This window comes from Micromys minutus (genome assembly GCF_963924665.1).
Source record: "Micromys minutus genome assembly, chromosome: X".
Taxonomy (NCBI): domain Eukaryota; kingdom Metazoa; phylum Chordata; class Mammalia; order Rodentia; family Muridae; genus Micromys; species Micromys minutus.
In genome coordinates, this window is record NC_137970.1 from 87,539,147 (window position 1) to 87,556,081 (window position 16,935).

General features: G+C 43.6%; 1 pseudogene across 1 annotated transcript; it reads right to left on the reverse strand.

Moving 5' to 3' along the window:
* Positions 1–1,507: 1,507 nt before the first annotated feature.
* On the reverse strand, positions 1,508–2,575 carry LOC308415102 (testis-specific Y-encoded-like protein 1; annotated as a pseudogene). The gene has a single exon. The product of its transcript is annotated as a testis-specific Y-encoded-like protein 1 (transcript).
* Positions 2,576–16,935: the final 14,360 nt, after the last annotated feature.

The following is a 16,935-nucleotide window of genomic DNA, read 5'->3' on the forward strand; positions in this document are numbered from 1 at the left end:
TTGAAGCAACAAAACTCTAGCAGTAACAATAACACTTTGAGCAGTAGAATCATTACTGTGTTCTCTTGATACCTCTGGGATAATGTTTATTGTGTTCACTTACAAAATCTGATAATTCAACAGTTTTGTTAATTATACAAACCCATTGAGGCAGTTTTATGGCCAAGGTGTGGAATAAAGCTATCCAACAGGGTCCCGTGCTTTTATTTACCATCATGCATAAAAATAGCAACAAATATATTCATAATGCAATGCTAATCTGACAAAGAAGTTTTACAACTATGTGCAGTTTAAGAAGAGTATATCAAGGCAGTCCAGTCACATATTTATTTTCCCAAAAAGACAATAATTTTATAGACACATTTACTAAAGACCAAATTATCAAAACTTTCTAAAAATTTGGATTAATATTGTAAACTGATACGAATATTCACTTAGGTTTCAGTATTGTAAAGACTATTCTTCCAAATGGTTTCAAATTAATGCAAACAGAATTCATAAATTTCTTCATAAGTAGAAACAAGTCACATTTTACTGTACATTGGTAAAATATGAGCACAATATTAAACTTTCACTGACATCAGATCACACACAGAGAGGATAAAAACCAAAAACTGGCACTATTTCTTTAAAGAGAATTGTATAAGAGACATTCAGCATTTAGAAAAAGTATTTTTCTGAGAAATTCTCTTCCCATCTCCTTTGACCAAACTGTGAAATCACACATCCTGTCTTCATCCTCAGACCAATCTTATGTGACTTTTTGGTTCTACACCTTTTCAGCTCACTTTCCCTACTTAAAGTACCCATCACAATCTTTTTCTTTCTTTCATAAACAATTAGGAAGTGTGTGTCTAGTTCCATCGCCCTATTAGCTTTGTAGGGCTTGCTAACCAGGTTGAGGAGTGGGTAAGAGAGAGACAAGGCAGAATTCTGTAGCCTCTTACAGAGCATCTTCTCTGGAAATGCTCAATGAACTACAACTCCTAATGTTACAGATGTTTCTGAGCTACTCTTCTCTAGTAACAGGAGAAAGGTGGGAGAGTGTGGGTGAGGAGTACTTGTAAACAAAAGGTGATATAGCCTAGAAAAAGTAACAAAATCACACAGAAGTTGGTCCACTCCTGCAATGACCTTAGGCCCAGCCAACTGCCAAATCTTTGTGCCTACACTGCCACATGCTGAACAGGTAAACAGATAAAGACATCTAGGTGGCAGTAAGTGGGTAACACTTAAAACAGGATTCACAGTTTAATGTACAGTTTCATTGTTATTCTTAGAAAGGGTACAAGCCCTGTCCATGAACCTGCAAATAAGAATTCGGAACAGCATGGGGGCCATGTGAAAGCAGAAGCAGGTCCACAGTCTTAATGTCGAGGGGAAGAAACTATTCAGACAGAAGATAGAGAAAAGTCAGGAGCAAAGAAACAACACACTTTATACCCGCTGCATCTTTTGAAGTGCAGGTGATTAGGGACCCATTCAATTGCATTTTCAAAGGTAAAAGTTAACCTGACAGGAAACAAAAAGGCCTGGGAGTCTCCACTGGCTCCCTTGTTGGGTGTCTTCGGGGTCTATGGATTCCTTCAATAGACCAGTAATATTGCAATGTGTTTAGCTACAGGTATTCTTTGATAATCTCATGGATTCTGTCAGATTCTGGAAGGCTGTGGTCTGAGAACAAGGTGAAGAATCTGCAGATAAGGTCTTGGTTTCTGCGAATAAAGGACTGGGGCTCATACCTTTTCTGTCATATGATTGGAGTGGAAAGAGACACCACTAAACCAGATGATCTCACTTCATATTCCTTGACAATCAGCTTGTTTCTGAAGTAGGGGATTCTTTCAAAAAAATACTTGAATTTGTATCCTGTCTTAGGATGTCTCAGTTCCTTCACCTCCAGATTGGTTATGGACCTTAACATCTCTGCATCCTGACCCCTAATCATGGTGGATAACTGAGGGTGGTTCCTAAAGGCAGTCATCCAGAAGTCTGGGATATTCTGAATGATGTAGTTCCTTCATTCCAGAGAGTGTTACGGCATCTGCCCAGACTACTGCTGCAGATGTTTGAAGTCCCTGTCAACCTGAGCATTCACAGTGTCCAGTTCTACCTGGATGTCCTCCAGCAGGTTCGTGTGAAGATCTCTGCTTAAGTGCCAAGGCCCTGCCTTCTCCTGCGACTCTCTCACTCCTCCACTAACCTCCTACATCTCCAGTTCTTCACCCGCAGGCTTCAGCTCCACATTCATCACCTCCTCACTCCTGTGCATTGCCACTTCTGACTTCTCTTCTGATGCTACAGCGATGGTGTCCTGTTCAATCCTCAAGTGGTGGGCTTTGGCTTCCACTCCCCGAGTTTCTAGGGCCTTCTCCACATCTTTAGGTATCACAAAAGCCGCTGGCACGAGGCCCTTGAAAACAGAAAGAGTCTCTCCCTGACTAGCTGTGATCACCCGCATCTGGGGGTCAAGGCCTGAGACACTCCAAGGCTCTGGGCTCCCCAGGATCCCCGCAAGGCCCTCACCTTTTACCACCCTCTCTCCATGCAGAAGACACTGACCTGAGGTTGCCATGGCAGTGTCTGCATCACAGAGGGCATGGCTGTCAGGGACAAAGGTCCCTTGTCTTTCTCAGGGCCTCTCATCAAAGTTCCGTAGCTCAGACATCATTTTACTCACTCTCACCACCTTTATATGTCCAGGGTCATCTCTAACTGGAGAATAGGGACCCAGACCTGTGCGGAACACTCCCAAGTCTCTGGAACCTGACAGTGGTTTGGGGGACTGTGGGGGGGGGGTGATCCAACATCATCAGATTCAAGCCACCTCACTGTGTGTACCAAGTGGGCGAGGAGCCTAGGACGAGATGTGGCTCCTGGTGAATCTGAGTAGACACAGCCTGAGTCTGCCATAATCCTAAAGGTATCCAAAACAGCTGGATCTCTAGTTAGAACCCTGTTTTGCTTCCTGGCTCTTCAGTGAGTGTGTTTGTGTGTGTGTATGTGTGTGTGTGTGTGTGTGTGTGTGTGTGCGGGTGGGTCAGGTCATGGCAGGCCTGGGGGCATCCACTCCCACTGAGACCAGACAAGACTTTTATTTTAGTGGTACATGATCCAAAGATAGACAGGCATGCCAAAAGCTCATAGAGTGCCTTTGTTTTAGTTGTTGAGGGAACCCCATGAAGACCTAACACTTCATCTGCTACATGTGTGCAGGGTGCCGAGGTCAAGCCTGTGCTTGCTCTTTGGTTGGTCATTCAGACTCAGAGAGCATTTAAGGGTCCGGGTTAGTTGACTCTTATAGAGATCGCCTTTATCGCCTGCAAGAAAGACTCGCCACAACAGGATCCTTCTACAGGTGAAAGACTCCCACTTAGCAACAGTAAATGCCATTTCTGTAAGGCTGTACACACACAAGGCAGGCTAGGTCAGGGTCCCAGGTGGCCAAGCAAGATACCGGTGGGCGGCCAGCTAGCAATAGACAAAGAAAGGGAGACACTCAGACAAGCCCAGCTTTCAGATAAGCTGCAGCTCCCGACTGGTACCAAGAGTTGTGTCCTTGGAGCCATATTTCTGCCACAGTCCCTGCCAAACAAGATATCTGTAGTTGACCACCTGGACCTGGGTAAAGACACAATATTTTGCCATACATGCTGAGACAAGGACGAAAAACAATACCCCTGTCCCAGAAGAGGGGCCAAGGCCACCCTTTCTGAAGAACTTGAGGCTTGTCCCCAGTTCACCCTGGTTTCATTTAAACTAACCAATTAAAACCCTGTTGCTATGCTTCTGCTTCTGTACCTTGCTTCTGTCCCTCAAGCCCTATAAAAAGTGGACTGCCCCTTTGTCCGGTGCACAAGTCCTCTGAGAGACTGTGTGCCCACAGGTACCTGTGTAAATAAACCTCTTGCTACTTGCATCCGAAGTGAGTGGTCTCGCTGTTCCTTGGGAGGGGTCTCTTCAGACGGAAGATACCCTCTGGGGGTCTTTCATTTGGTGCATTGGCCGGGAAACTTAGACTCCCTACCCAGGGACCATTGACTCACTATCGGGAGGTAAGCTGGCCAGACCTTGTTTGTGTTTGTGTCTGATCGTTTGTCTAACTGTCTGCCGCGCAGCAAACTCTGCATTTTCGGTACTTGGTGCCAAGTAATCAGGTAATCAGTATTAGTATCTGAATCAGTATCAGAATCTGGCGGACTTGGAAGGAGCTGACGAGCTCGGACTTCCCCTCCTCAGCCCTGGAAGATGTTCCATGGGCATCTGTCTGGTTCCACTGTATGTGGAACTTCTGGGAGACGAGGGATCCAGATCTGGACCCTCATCTGTATGGTCTCTGTCTGAAGCTGCGTGCTCTGTGTTGATCTGTCTTTGTCTCTTATTCGTTTGTTCTGTGTTTGCCGTTGCCTTGTTTGAAGCCATAGGACAACCCGCCCTTGCCTTACCCTCCCAGTCCTCCCTTTATCCCGCTGTAACCCGAGGTTCCCAAACAGGATTGATGGACCTCCTGACAGAGAAACCCCTGCCCTATCCAGACGAGGGGGCACCTGGGGAGGCTGACCCAGCACCTGTGGCACCTCCCCGGCTGAACCAGCTCCATCCCCAGTGGTCGGTCGCCTCCAAGGAAGAAGAGAGCCAGCCCCAGACCCTACGTCTCAGGATTTCCCCTTATGACCAGGGCCAAATGGTCGCCTGCAATACTGGCCCTTCTCGGCTTCTGATCTGTACAACTAAAAAAACAACAACCCCCCTTACTCTAAAGACCCCTCTATGCTAACCTCTTTGATTGAGTTTATTCTAGTCACCCACCAGCCCACCTGGGATGATTGCCAACAGCTGCTGCAGGCACTCCTAACTTCTGATGAGAGTCTACCCAGAAGCCCGAAAAAAAGGTTCCTGGAGAAGATGGGTGCCCCACTCAGCTACGCAATAAAATTGATGCTGCCTTTCCCCTCACCAGACCAGACTGGGACTTCACCACGGTTAGAGGGCCGTGAAGGCCATTGTCTTACAGGAAGGACCTGGATCGCACCCTGGAGGAGTTCAGGGGGAGGAGGCTTGCATGCAGAGCAGAGGCTGCACGGGGAGGGAACGAGTGCAGGGGGCGGTAAGACCGGCCTGGGGCTGCCAAAGCCCAAAAAGATTGGTGGCTGTAGCAAATCTGCCTGCAGTTGCTAAGCTGCAGTGACCATGTACGTGGTGAGGGTGTAGTGGAGAAAAAGACTGCAGGCAGGAAAAGAGGCCAGCATGGCCCATGCCTCCGGAGCAGCTGGATGCTACGGCTCACTGAGGGGCGTCACCACTGGCCCCCAACACCCCGAGAGGCCACTCCCACCAGGGCAGCCTGAGTAGTGCTGGATGAGTTCAGGGCGCCCACCGAGAAGGTGGCGCTGCTGGAGCAGAGCCGCGGGTACATTGAGGAGCTGGAGCTGAAGGCAAAAGAGTGACTGCCCATTAAGCCAGAGACTCCTCGGATTGCAGGCTGGGGTGCACAGAGGTGGCAATGGTAGTGGGGGAGGGCTACGTGGCTGGCAGGCTTGGGGCTGGTCCAATTGAGTCCACTTGGAGGCAGGAGGAAGGGAGTGACTGACAGTCTATTGCTGGGCTCTCTGGTGGCAGGTCTTAAAGGGGCCGCGATTTGGCTTAGATAAGAAAAACTGGGAGAGAGAGAGGAAAAAAAAAAAAACATGTGTCTGGTCATGGAGATAGAAAAAGACACTGAGTGTACAATGAAAAATAGACAAATAATAGGGGCAGAGGAAGTGATTAGACAGCAGCAGTCAGGTAGGGAGAGGGACTGAGAAAAGTGACATAAGCAAAGGAGAGAGAGATAGACAGAGACAGAGAAAAAAAAGCGAGAAGCAGAGAAAAGAAAAGATAGAGAGATCATAGACAAAAGAAAAATTTGACTGAGATTCTGGGCACAGTGGTGAAAATTAAGACTGGCACTAAGAGGGAGCCTCTTGAGAAAGATCATTATGCTTACTGTAAATTGCCCCAACAAGAAGAAAAGGGGACACCAGCAACAGAAGCCCTGGACATGTGGCTCCAAAGTTTTAAATATTTATGGACTACCCAAAGATCTGTGGATCTCGGAATGGGCCGGGTATCTCACTTATTTATAGTAATGCCAAACTGTTCCTGCCCCCTGTTGGGGAGACACCTCCTGACTAAGATGGGGCACAGATTCACTTCCACTCTGATAGACCACAGGTTAGAGGACCCGAAGGGGAGCCTGTGCAGGTTGTAATCATCCAGTTAGAGGACGAGTACCAACTCTAAACAGCCTGCCTCAGATCAGACGGACTGGTGGCTTCAGGCATATCCACAGGCCTGGTCGGAGACTGCAAAAATGAGGGAGGCTGAGAACCAGCCCCCACCCATATGGAGCTGAAAGTCCAGGCTAGTGGTGTGTCAGTACCCCATGTCAAAGGAGGCATGAGACGAGATCAAGACACTCATCATTCGGTTACTCCAACAACTTCGTAAGTGTCCATCAGCCTAAAATGTGCCTCTCCTACTGGTGTGAAAACATGAAACCAATGACTGCTAGACAGTTCAAGGTCTCTGAGAGGTAAACAAATTGGTGGCAGAACTCCACCTCACGGTACTTAACCCCTATAACCTGTTTAGCTCACTGCCCCATCCAGGACCTGGTGTACAGTACTGGACTTAAAAAAATGCATCAATGGACTCATCTAGAGGTAGACAAACTTATAAAGACTGTCTTGAGGTCAAATTCTTTTGTGCCAGATTTAAATAGATAGCTGTGTGCCATGCCAGAAAGCAAATATATGTAAAAGGCCGAAAAAAAAAAAAAAGATAAAACTGAGGTTTACTGGAAAGTAGATTTTACAGAAACTGAGCCAGGAAAATATAGATATAAATATCAGTCTTTATAGATACCTTTTCTGGGCGGATAAAAGCAGAAACAGCAGCGGTCATAGCTAAGAAGATTCCAGCAAAATTTTTCCTTAGGTTTGGCACCCATAAGATAATTAGATCAGATGATGGGCCATCTGTGTTGCCCAGGTAAGTTAGATATTAGCTTATTTATTGGGGACCAATTAAAAATTACATTGTGCTTACCCTAAAAGAGACCAAAATTGGCCTTAGAGACCGGCAAAAATAATTAGACAGCCCTCTTTATTCTCCACTGCCTTCAATCATAAGAAAGTTCAAGAGAAAACTGATTTCTTTAACTCTAGCCCTACTTCTTAGATAACCATGGGAGGCATTGCTGCTGGGGTAGGCACAGTAACCACTGCCCTAATCAATCTCACATAGGGCAACTACAGGCAGCCATGCATAATGATATTAAAGCTCTAAAAAAAAATCAGTGTCAGCACTAGAGCAGAGTCTTACTTCCTTGTCAAAAATAGTCTTGCAAAATAAAAAAAAAGACTAGAGATATTTTGTTTCTCCAAGAGAAAGGTTTGTGTGCCGCTCTAAAAAATGTTGTTTCTATGCAGACAAGACAAGATTGGTCTGAGATAGCATGGCCAAACTCAGGGAACGACTAGCCCAGAGGCAAAAACTGTTCGAGAGCAATCAGGGGAGGTTCAAAAGTTGGTTTTCTAAGTCCCCCTGGTTGACCACCCTGCTCTCCTCCCTGATGAGACCCATAGAGATCTTACTCATGATTCTGAAATTTGGGCACTGCATCATCAACAGACTCCTGCAATTTGTCAGGGAAAAAAAATTTCTGTTGTCCAGGCACTGGCCCTGACTAAATAGCACTACCAAAGATTACAACAGCAGGATACAGAGGTACCCTGATGCAAATAAGTGAAAGATTTCCCTTAATGCAGAAGAGAAAATGGGGGAATGAAAGACCCCCGCTTAGCAACAGTAAATGCCATTTCTGTAAGGCTGTGCACACACAGGGCAGGCTAGGTCAGGGTCCCAGGTGGCCAAGCAAGATACCGGTGGGCGGCCAGCTAGCAATAGACAAAGAAAGGGAGACACTCAGACAAGCCCAGCTTTCAGATAAGCTGCAGCCCCCGACTGGTACCAGGAGTTGTGTCCTTGGAGCCATATTTCTGCCACAGTCCCTGCCAAACAAGATACCTGTAGTTGACCACCTGGACCTGAATAAAGACACACTATTTTGCCATACATGCTGAGACAAGAACAAAAAACAATACCCCTGTCCCAGAAGAGGGGCCAAGGCCACCCTTTCTGAAGAACTTGAGGCTTGTCCCCAGTTCACCCTGGTTTCATTTAAACTAACCAATTAAAACCCTGTTGCTATGCTTCTGCTTCTGTACCTTGCTTCTGCCCCCCAAGCCCTATAAAAAGGGGACTGTCCCTTTGTCCGGTGCACAAGTCCTCTGAGAGACTGTGTGCCCACAGGTACCTGTGTAAATAAACCTCTTGCTACTTGCATCCGAAGTGAGTGGTCTCGTTGTTCCTTGGGAGGGGTCTCTTCAGATGGAAGATACTCTCCTGGGGTCTTTCACAGGCATTTACTGCAGGTTTGATTGCAGTGGCAAAAGACCCAGAGCCCAGAAACCAGCCCTCCTTATATATACTTAGGAGGACTTTGTCGACTCCTGATTGGTGCATTCTGTGTGCCCTAATTAGCATACTTGTTGTCAGCATGAGTCAGCAAAACAGGCAGGTGTGCATGTGCACTTGGGTTGTTTATCTCAAAACTGACCACCTTCCCTTCGGCCTGGGTGCCATCTTGTAATGGCGAATGTGGTGGCTTCTCACAGAATCTGATGTATGAATTTTCAATGCTCTTAATTCTTTTAAAGAAAATATAACTAACTGCATCTGCTGCCCTCTTCTGGTGTGCAGGCATACATGCAGGGAGAACAATATACTTAATAAATGAATCTTGTTTTAAAATAAAAAAGAAAAATAAGTTTTAAACCAGGGAACAGGCCAAAATGTTATGGAACAATTTGAGTTTGGCTGAAATGTGTTTAGAAATATTTGGAAGGCAGAGTTGGGAATAGAGCTCAGTGATAAGTATGGACTCAGTCTCAGTCATCAGCACCACAGACAAGAACATTTAACACATTGAATTAGACTTTGCACATCATTGAAAAAGCGCTGTTTCCCATAATTATGAAAGAGGTAGACTATTTTACCGCAAAGATATTCTTATTGAATTATTCCACTATGTGTGTGTGTGTGTGTGTGTGTGTATGTATGTGTGTATGTGTGTGTGTGCGAGCGCTAGCATGTGTGACACAGATGTACACAGAACAAGAACACCAGATCTTTCTGTCTTCCTTGAAGCTGTAGCAGCTTGGGTGTGGCAGTAGTGACTGGTGTGCTTGCTATGAGGAAATGCACACCTGTCTAATTCCACCATTTTTGTAGGAAATTGGAGTGTAGTTCACAATTAGATAGACTAGCTATCCACTGACTCCATACTCTATTTTATTCTTCATTTTGGTTTTGTTTGAGCAAGGGTCTCAGTCTGTAAACCAAGCAGGCTTGAAAGGCAATCCTCCTACATTAAACTAATCACAGGGATTAGGAGTGTGGGCCAATAAACCTGGCTATTTTGTTTTGTTTTTTAGACAGGAGCTCATTTTGGGTGTAGCAAAAAATTTCAACTTTTAATGACACAGCCTTAAAACATGAGTAAACAGCTGTGCAAGGTGGCACATACATTTAGGCCCAGCTCTTATGAGGCAGAGACAGGAGATCTGGGTTCAAGGCCAGCCTGGCCTAGAGAACAGCCATAGGTACGAAGGAACCTGGTCTCATAAACAACACACACACACACACACACACACACACACACACACACACACACACACACAAAACCACAACCACACACCTGCAAAAAAGAAAAAAAAACTAGAGGAAATTTGATTTTTAAAAAGCCAAGGTATGTTTATAAAGTTGGGATTTGAGGATGACAATGGGATGATCTGACTGTGATAATGGATAACAATATCCTTTACAGAAAGTCAATGTTTGGCTGTGCTTGGGGCACCTATGAAATCCCAGCAATTGAGAAGGCAGAGGCTTTTAGATCTAACAAACCAACAACAAAAATGTCCTTTTGTCTTAGTGGCTTCATGACCAAAGAGCTTTGCTGAATCTTCCTTGGAACTGCATGGGCTAGATGGTCCCAGACAGCATTGCTCTACTTGGTGAACTTCAGCGGAAGGTGACCTCCAGGGAGGATAATGACAGTGTCTATGAGTCAGCAGCACTAAAATGTTTGAGGTGGGTTATGTTCTGTTCAACAATTCCTTGGTTTATACTTAAAGGGAAGTTCTGAAGGCATTTAGCAAAAGATTCATGACCCTGAAGGGAGGCTCAGTGGGTAAAGCATTTCTTCCCAAGCCTGCTGAACTGAATTTGATCTCCAGAGCACATGGAAAGATGGAAGAGAACCAACTCCTCAATGCTGTTCTCTAACCTCCACTTGTGTGCTCCTCTAATAACAATAGCACATTCTGTGTGTTTTAAAGAATATTTAGCGAGTTGTCAGACTTGCTCCTAGTGGATAGTAAAAACTTAAGACTGCAGAGTGAAGTCGGGAGAATTTGGAAGAACACAAATTGTGAACATCAGGATAGAGACAGTATTTAAGGATTCTCCTTCGTTCACATTATTAAACCAGAATAGAAAGCTTACCTTCTTCTACCCTGTTTAACTTTTGGTGCTGGAGAGATGCCTCAGTGGTTAATGGTGCTGTGTGTTTATCCAGAGACGGGCCAACTTCCATCTGGAAAAGTCCTGCTGGCAAAAGATCAACCACTTCAGTGCTGACCTCAAGGTAACTAAATTCAGGGAGATGGGATGGCTTAAGAGATTTTTATCCCCTTTTAATTGAGACAAATATTGGAAGATGTCACCAGGTCCTGTTGTCTCTCATGTTTGAGATAAGGTCTCCCTATGTAGCCCAGGCTGTATTGTACATCACTGTTGTAGACTAGGCTAGCCTCAACATTATTGTGATTCTTCTTCTGCTTCTTGAATACTGGTGTACAGAGAGATACCACCAGAGCTGGCAGACATCTTAGGTTGGACAGGGTCAACACTGAGATCAACCTACACAGAGATCTGTACCAACGCCTGCCTCTGGTTGCTCTTGGGGAACTTGTTCACCCTGTACCTGTATACCAGACATTTCTAGGTCCCCTATGTTGTCCTTGAGGCTCCGGAGCATTCACCATTCCAGACAGCCCTCCTGACCCCCACCTTCCAGTGTTAAACACAGAAAGACAGGGTTCGGGACAGGCTACCCAGCTTCTGGGCTGTCTCAATGTCTCAGGGCAAGGCAGCTAGTTCTCCTGGACAGATATGACCCTGACAACCTAAATCCCACCTCACCCCCTTTCTCTGTTCAGGGTTATCTCTAGCCGAAGAGTTTGGACCCAGACCTGTGAGGAATACTCCCAAGTCTCCGGAACCCCAAAGTGGTCTTTGGGTGGATGGGAGGTGGTGGTACACCATCATCAGATTCAAGTCACCTCTCTGTGTGTAGCAAGTGAGCAGGGAACGTAAGCAGAGATGTGGCTGCTGGAATCTGAGTAGATACAAACAGAGTCTTCCATAATCCCAAAGGGGTTCAAAACCGGTTGGGCTGCCAGGGTACCACCCAGGACTGGTGCCTTCCTTGATGGTCTCCTGGCTGTGATTCCTGACACCCAAGCAGGCAGCATACTCCTCCTGGCTTCTCCTGACTAGCTCACATTCTCTAACATCCTGGGATATCAGCCAGGGTGAAGGGTCAAAAGACACCTGGCCTTCCTGTCTTTGCCCTGTCCAGGGATTTGCTGGAGGAACACAGATGCTTATTGAATTAACACATGCGCAGTCTTGGATCTTAAAGGACCAGAAGACCATTGTATCTCTCAGTCTTTCCTTTGCCTTATCTCTCCTTCCTCCCACTTTGTGTGTCTCTTAGTCTCTTTAATTTTTATCTGTCCCAGGGTTAGGAACTTAGGCCCCGAGGGCCTTGAAGCATATACAGCAAGGGTTCAGAGTGTAGCAGTTCTTGTTTCCTTGAGGTCAGTGTTGTCTGGGAAGGACAGGTTTGGATATAGAGGCAACCCTTAAGGCTATATCACCAGGGAGTAGCTAGCCTGAGTAAGTGTGTACAAAGGTCCTAGGTGGCTTGCAGGGGAATAGTTCTCTCTAGGCCTTGTGTTTTGGTGGATGACACAATTGCTTAACAACAATATGCAGGGTGGCAGTAAAGGTATTGTTTTGTTGTTCTGGGCCTTGCACCTCTGAGACCTCAGAGCAGGCCTGCCTGAATAGAGCTCCTTTGGTTGCCTAAGAACAGATGCCTCCAGGCAGCTTGGTTGGGAAGGATAATTGGAAAGGACTGGAAGGCTTGTGTCTTGGAGGCTCTTAGAGGACTCTCCCTCCACCAGCTGTGACTTAAGACCTAGGCAGTGCATGGGGTATGGGAGGTGGTGGACCTCTGCAGACTCTCAGTGCCCCTGAATGAAGGCTTCTCCTAGATAGTGACAGTTTCCAAATGAATGTGGTTTACATCATTTTGTAACCAGAGATTGCCAACTGACCAGGAAAAGGTGGCTGTTACTGTATATATTGGTGAGCTAGAGGCAGAAAGCAGAGTAACTTAGGTAGGTAGGTAGGAAGGTAGGTAGATAGTTAGGTAGCTGTGTGTGTGTGTGTGTGAGTGTGTGTGTGTGCGTGTGCTTGCATGTAGAGAAAACACAGAATCAATGGTCCACCTGTGATGGTGACTTGAGGATTTTGGAGAGTGACTGAGCTTTCTGGTGGTTGCAGATGTTGTGAGATGGGGGGGGGGTGGAGGTTAATGAGAAGAGGAGAGAAGTCAGGAGAAATGGATGAAGGCAGTCCAATGGATCAGAGCAGATATTAGCTGTGAGTAAAGCACAGCTTCCAAGTTACTCACTCTTTCCTAAAATGCTCACACAGGGACTTAGTTCAGATGTACAGTGCTTGCCTAGCAAGCAGAAGGTCATGGGTTTGCTCCTCAGCTCTAGAAATGCAAATAAACAAATAGATTCTCACACAACTCCTTTAGTCAAGGACTCAATAGTAAATAAAAGTGAGAAGTGGCCAATGTCTTTGATGCTTCCTCTTTCCCAGTTTGTTTTCTTCTTAATTTGTTTGTGAATTTTTTTTTAGGGATGAACAATATTGAGTTTTAAGGGAGAAAACACCAAACAAGTGATTCTCCCTTTATTAAATGAGTTCCTCAATAGCAAAGGCAGATCTATCTTATCTAATCACATTCAACAATGTCTAAGCCTGCTAACATTTAAGACCACATTACTATTCAAAAGCTAAGAATTCTCCTTCAAGTGTTAAGCACTCGTGAAAGTGACCTGATACAATGCCAAGTCCAGATTTGATGCTGCTAAACAAGTGTTAAATACAAATCCAATATCACAAATACATGACCACAGTATTATACAACACATGCCTAGAGTAAAATAACCTACTTAAGGTTAATATTCAGTTATTATAACATCTACAGTAAGTAATTTCTGAATACAGTGCATACCCCTACATTAAATGATAGAAAACCAATTTATTCTAAAAAATATGAATCTACACTAATCTTTAGAATTTGCTAGAATTTAGAGAATTATAAACCATAGAGTGTAAATTTAGACTGAAACTACTCTGCATATAACAGAAGTAGACTAAGTTGCACAGTACATTTTACAAACAACTCATTGTATTTTAGGCATTCAAGTTAATAAACATATCTCATCTCTTTTAACCCTCTATTCTTTATTTATGCTGCATTTTATCTAAATAAACCTTGATTTACACAAAAGCATATGCAGCTCATGGGAAGAAAGTCACACTGATTAACTTTAAAAAATGTATGTACTTAGAGATCCATTATGTAATGTCCTATATAATTACGACTGGCCACATTAATGGAAAACTGATTTATATTTATATGCCACATAAATAGAAATTTATATATAAAATATATATTTAGCCCAGTTCTAACAATATTCTCAAAATTTAATGTGAAAACCTGAAATATCTTGTTTTTCACTCTCTGTAAGTTAGTAATGTTACTTATAGCAAGTCTGTGTAAAGCAGATAAATATACCCAAGACTAACCCATGCTACAGACTGCCAGTGTATTAGACAACATATGCTTCAAGTATAATATCTTATTGTCAGTGTAAGATCTACATTACAATGTTCATAAGCAAATAAATTTTACAAGAGTATTCAACATGAAGTGCTGTTATTATGGCAGATGAAAAATAATACATTAAAAAGTCTAAGCCTTGTTTAATCATTAAAAGAACATTTTGCTATTTATCAAGTTGCTTTGTAAATTCTTCTGACATCAATTTTACAAATGGATTGAAAACTATCATCATGGTTTTTAAGGCAAGATTGTTGGGATTCGGTAAACCCCACCCCTCAGTTACCTGGCAACAGCCAGGTATGCTCTGCCCCAATGACCTGACACTCTAAAAGGGGCTGCTTGCCCCCTCCTCCTTCTCTTGCTCTTGTACCCTTACCACCACTCTCTCTCCATGTGCTCATGGCAAGCCTCAATTCCTCTCTTCTCTCTGCCTCTACTACGCTCTTAACTACCCCATGACCTGAATAAACTGTATTCTGTAGTCTACCCTGGTGTGGCCGGTCTCTTAGGTGGAAGATTCCCAACATGGGTCCTCCAGAGGCATCCTCCACACTTCCAGTCCTCACTACACCTCCAAAGGCCATACCATTCCCCACACACTCTTCATCCTTTTCATAACACTTATGCCAGAACCCAGGATGTGGCTTTTTACAACAAAGAGAGCAAGAAACTTCTTCCCCTTATATTAAGCCTTTCTTGGCACTTACCTCTGCCATCTGTGTGATTCATTTTGTCAATCTATAAATTGCTGGCAACTATGTGCAATGCATAGTAGCTGCAAGAAAAACTAAATACACTTAGCTCTATTTCGTAAGGGTTCTAAATTCTGAGGACAATAAAAGTAAAAATGTGAAATAGTATCATTTTTACCTACCGTATCATGAAATTATTTGCATATCAGGTATGAAAAAGAATGGAATTTATCCATTTTCCTTCTCAAGGCCTAGCAGAAGGCCTTTTAAAAAAAGTGTGTTATTCAGCAAAGTGAGTAATTACTATATTTTCCAGAAACAGGACTCCCTAGAAAGTTATCTCACACTGGGGAACAGAAATAATACAAGGCAGAGAAATTATGATAAAAGGTTTGAAGTATCTGACAAATGGAAGATAATAATTAAGTTAATAATTTTACAGATGAAAGGGTCTGAAATGGTATATTAACTGGTAAGTACTTTATTTGTGTCTGCTTATGAAATGCACATTTCAATAACACAAGAAAATATCATCTGTGGAGACAAATTGTGAGACTGAAAATATGGGAGTACTGCACAAGTTCTGTGGAAAGGTCTCAAATCTTAGAAAACAGTTGAAACTGTGAACCTTCTAAAGCAACAAAAGTCTATGAGTAACAATCACACTTTAAGCAGTAGAAACATTACTGTTTTCTCTTGATATGTCTGGGATAATGTTTATTGTGTTCATTTACGAAATCTGATAATTCAAAAGTCTTGTTAATTATACAGAACCATTCAGGCAGGTTTATAGCCAAGGTGAGGAAAAAAAGCTATCTAACAGGGTGCCGTGCTTTCATTTACCATGATGCATAAAAATGGCAAGAAATATACTCATAATACAGTGCTAATCTGACAAATAAATTTTACAACTACGTGCAGTTTAAGAAGAGACTATCAAGGCAGTCAAGTCACATATTTATTTTCCCATGAAGACAATAATTTGATAGACACATTTACTAAAGACCAAATTATCCAAACTTTCTAAGAATTTGGATTAATATTGAAAACTGTTACCAATATTCACTTAGGTTTCAGTATTGTAAAGACTATTCTTCCAAATGATTTAAAATGAATGCAAACAGAAGTGTTTAAATTTCTCCATAAGTAGAAACAAGTCACATTTTACTGAATATTGGTAAAATATGAGCACAATATTACACTTTCACTGACATCAGATCACACACAGAGACGATAAAAACTAAAAACTGAGACTATTTCTTTAAAAGAATTGTCTAAGAGACATTCAACATTTAGAAAAAGCATTTTCCTGAGTAATTCTCTTCCCATCGCTTTTAACCAAACTGTGAAAGCACACATCCTGTCTTCGTCCTCAGACCAATCTTATCTGACTTATTTTGGTTATACACCTTTTCAGCTCACTTTCCCTACTTAAAGTACCCATCACAATCTCTTTCCTTCTTTCATAAACGATTAGGAAGTGTGTGTCTAATTCTGTCGCCCTATAGCTTTCTGGGGCTTGCTAACCAGGTTGAGGAGTGGGTAAGAGAGAGACAAGGCAAAGTTCTGTGGCCTCTTACAGAGCATCTTCTCTGGAAATGCTCAATGAACTACAACTCCTAATGTTACAGATGTTTCTGAGCTACTCTTCTCTAATAACAGGAGAAAGGTGGGAGAGTGAGGGTGAGGAGTACTGGTAAACAAAGTGTGATATAGCCTAGAAAATGTCACAAAATCACACAGAAGTTGGCCCACTCCTGCAACAACCTTAGTCCCAGCCAACTGTCCCAAATGTTTGTGCCCACACTGCCACATCCTGAACAGGTAAACAGATAAAGACATCTAGGTGGCAGTAAGTGGGTAACACTGAAAACAGGATTCACAGTTTAATGTACAGTTTCATTGTTACTCTTAGAAAGGATACAAGCCCTGTCCATGAACCTGCAGATATAAATTCAGTACATCATGGGGGCCATGTGAAAGCAGAAGCAGGTCCACACTCTTAATGTCGAGGTAGAGAAACTATTCAGACAGAAGATGCAGAAGAGTCAGGAGCAAAGAAATCAAAACACTGCGTATTTCCTGCATCTGCTCAAGCACAGGTGAGAAGGGACCCGTTCAGATGCATTTTCAAAGGTAAAA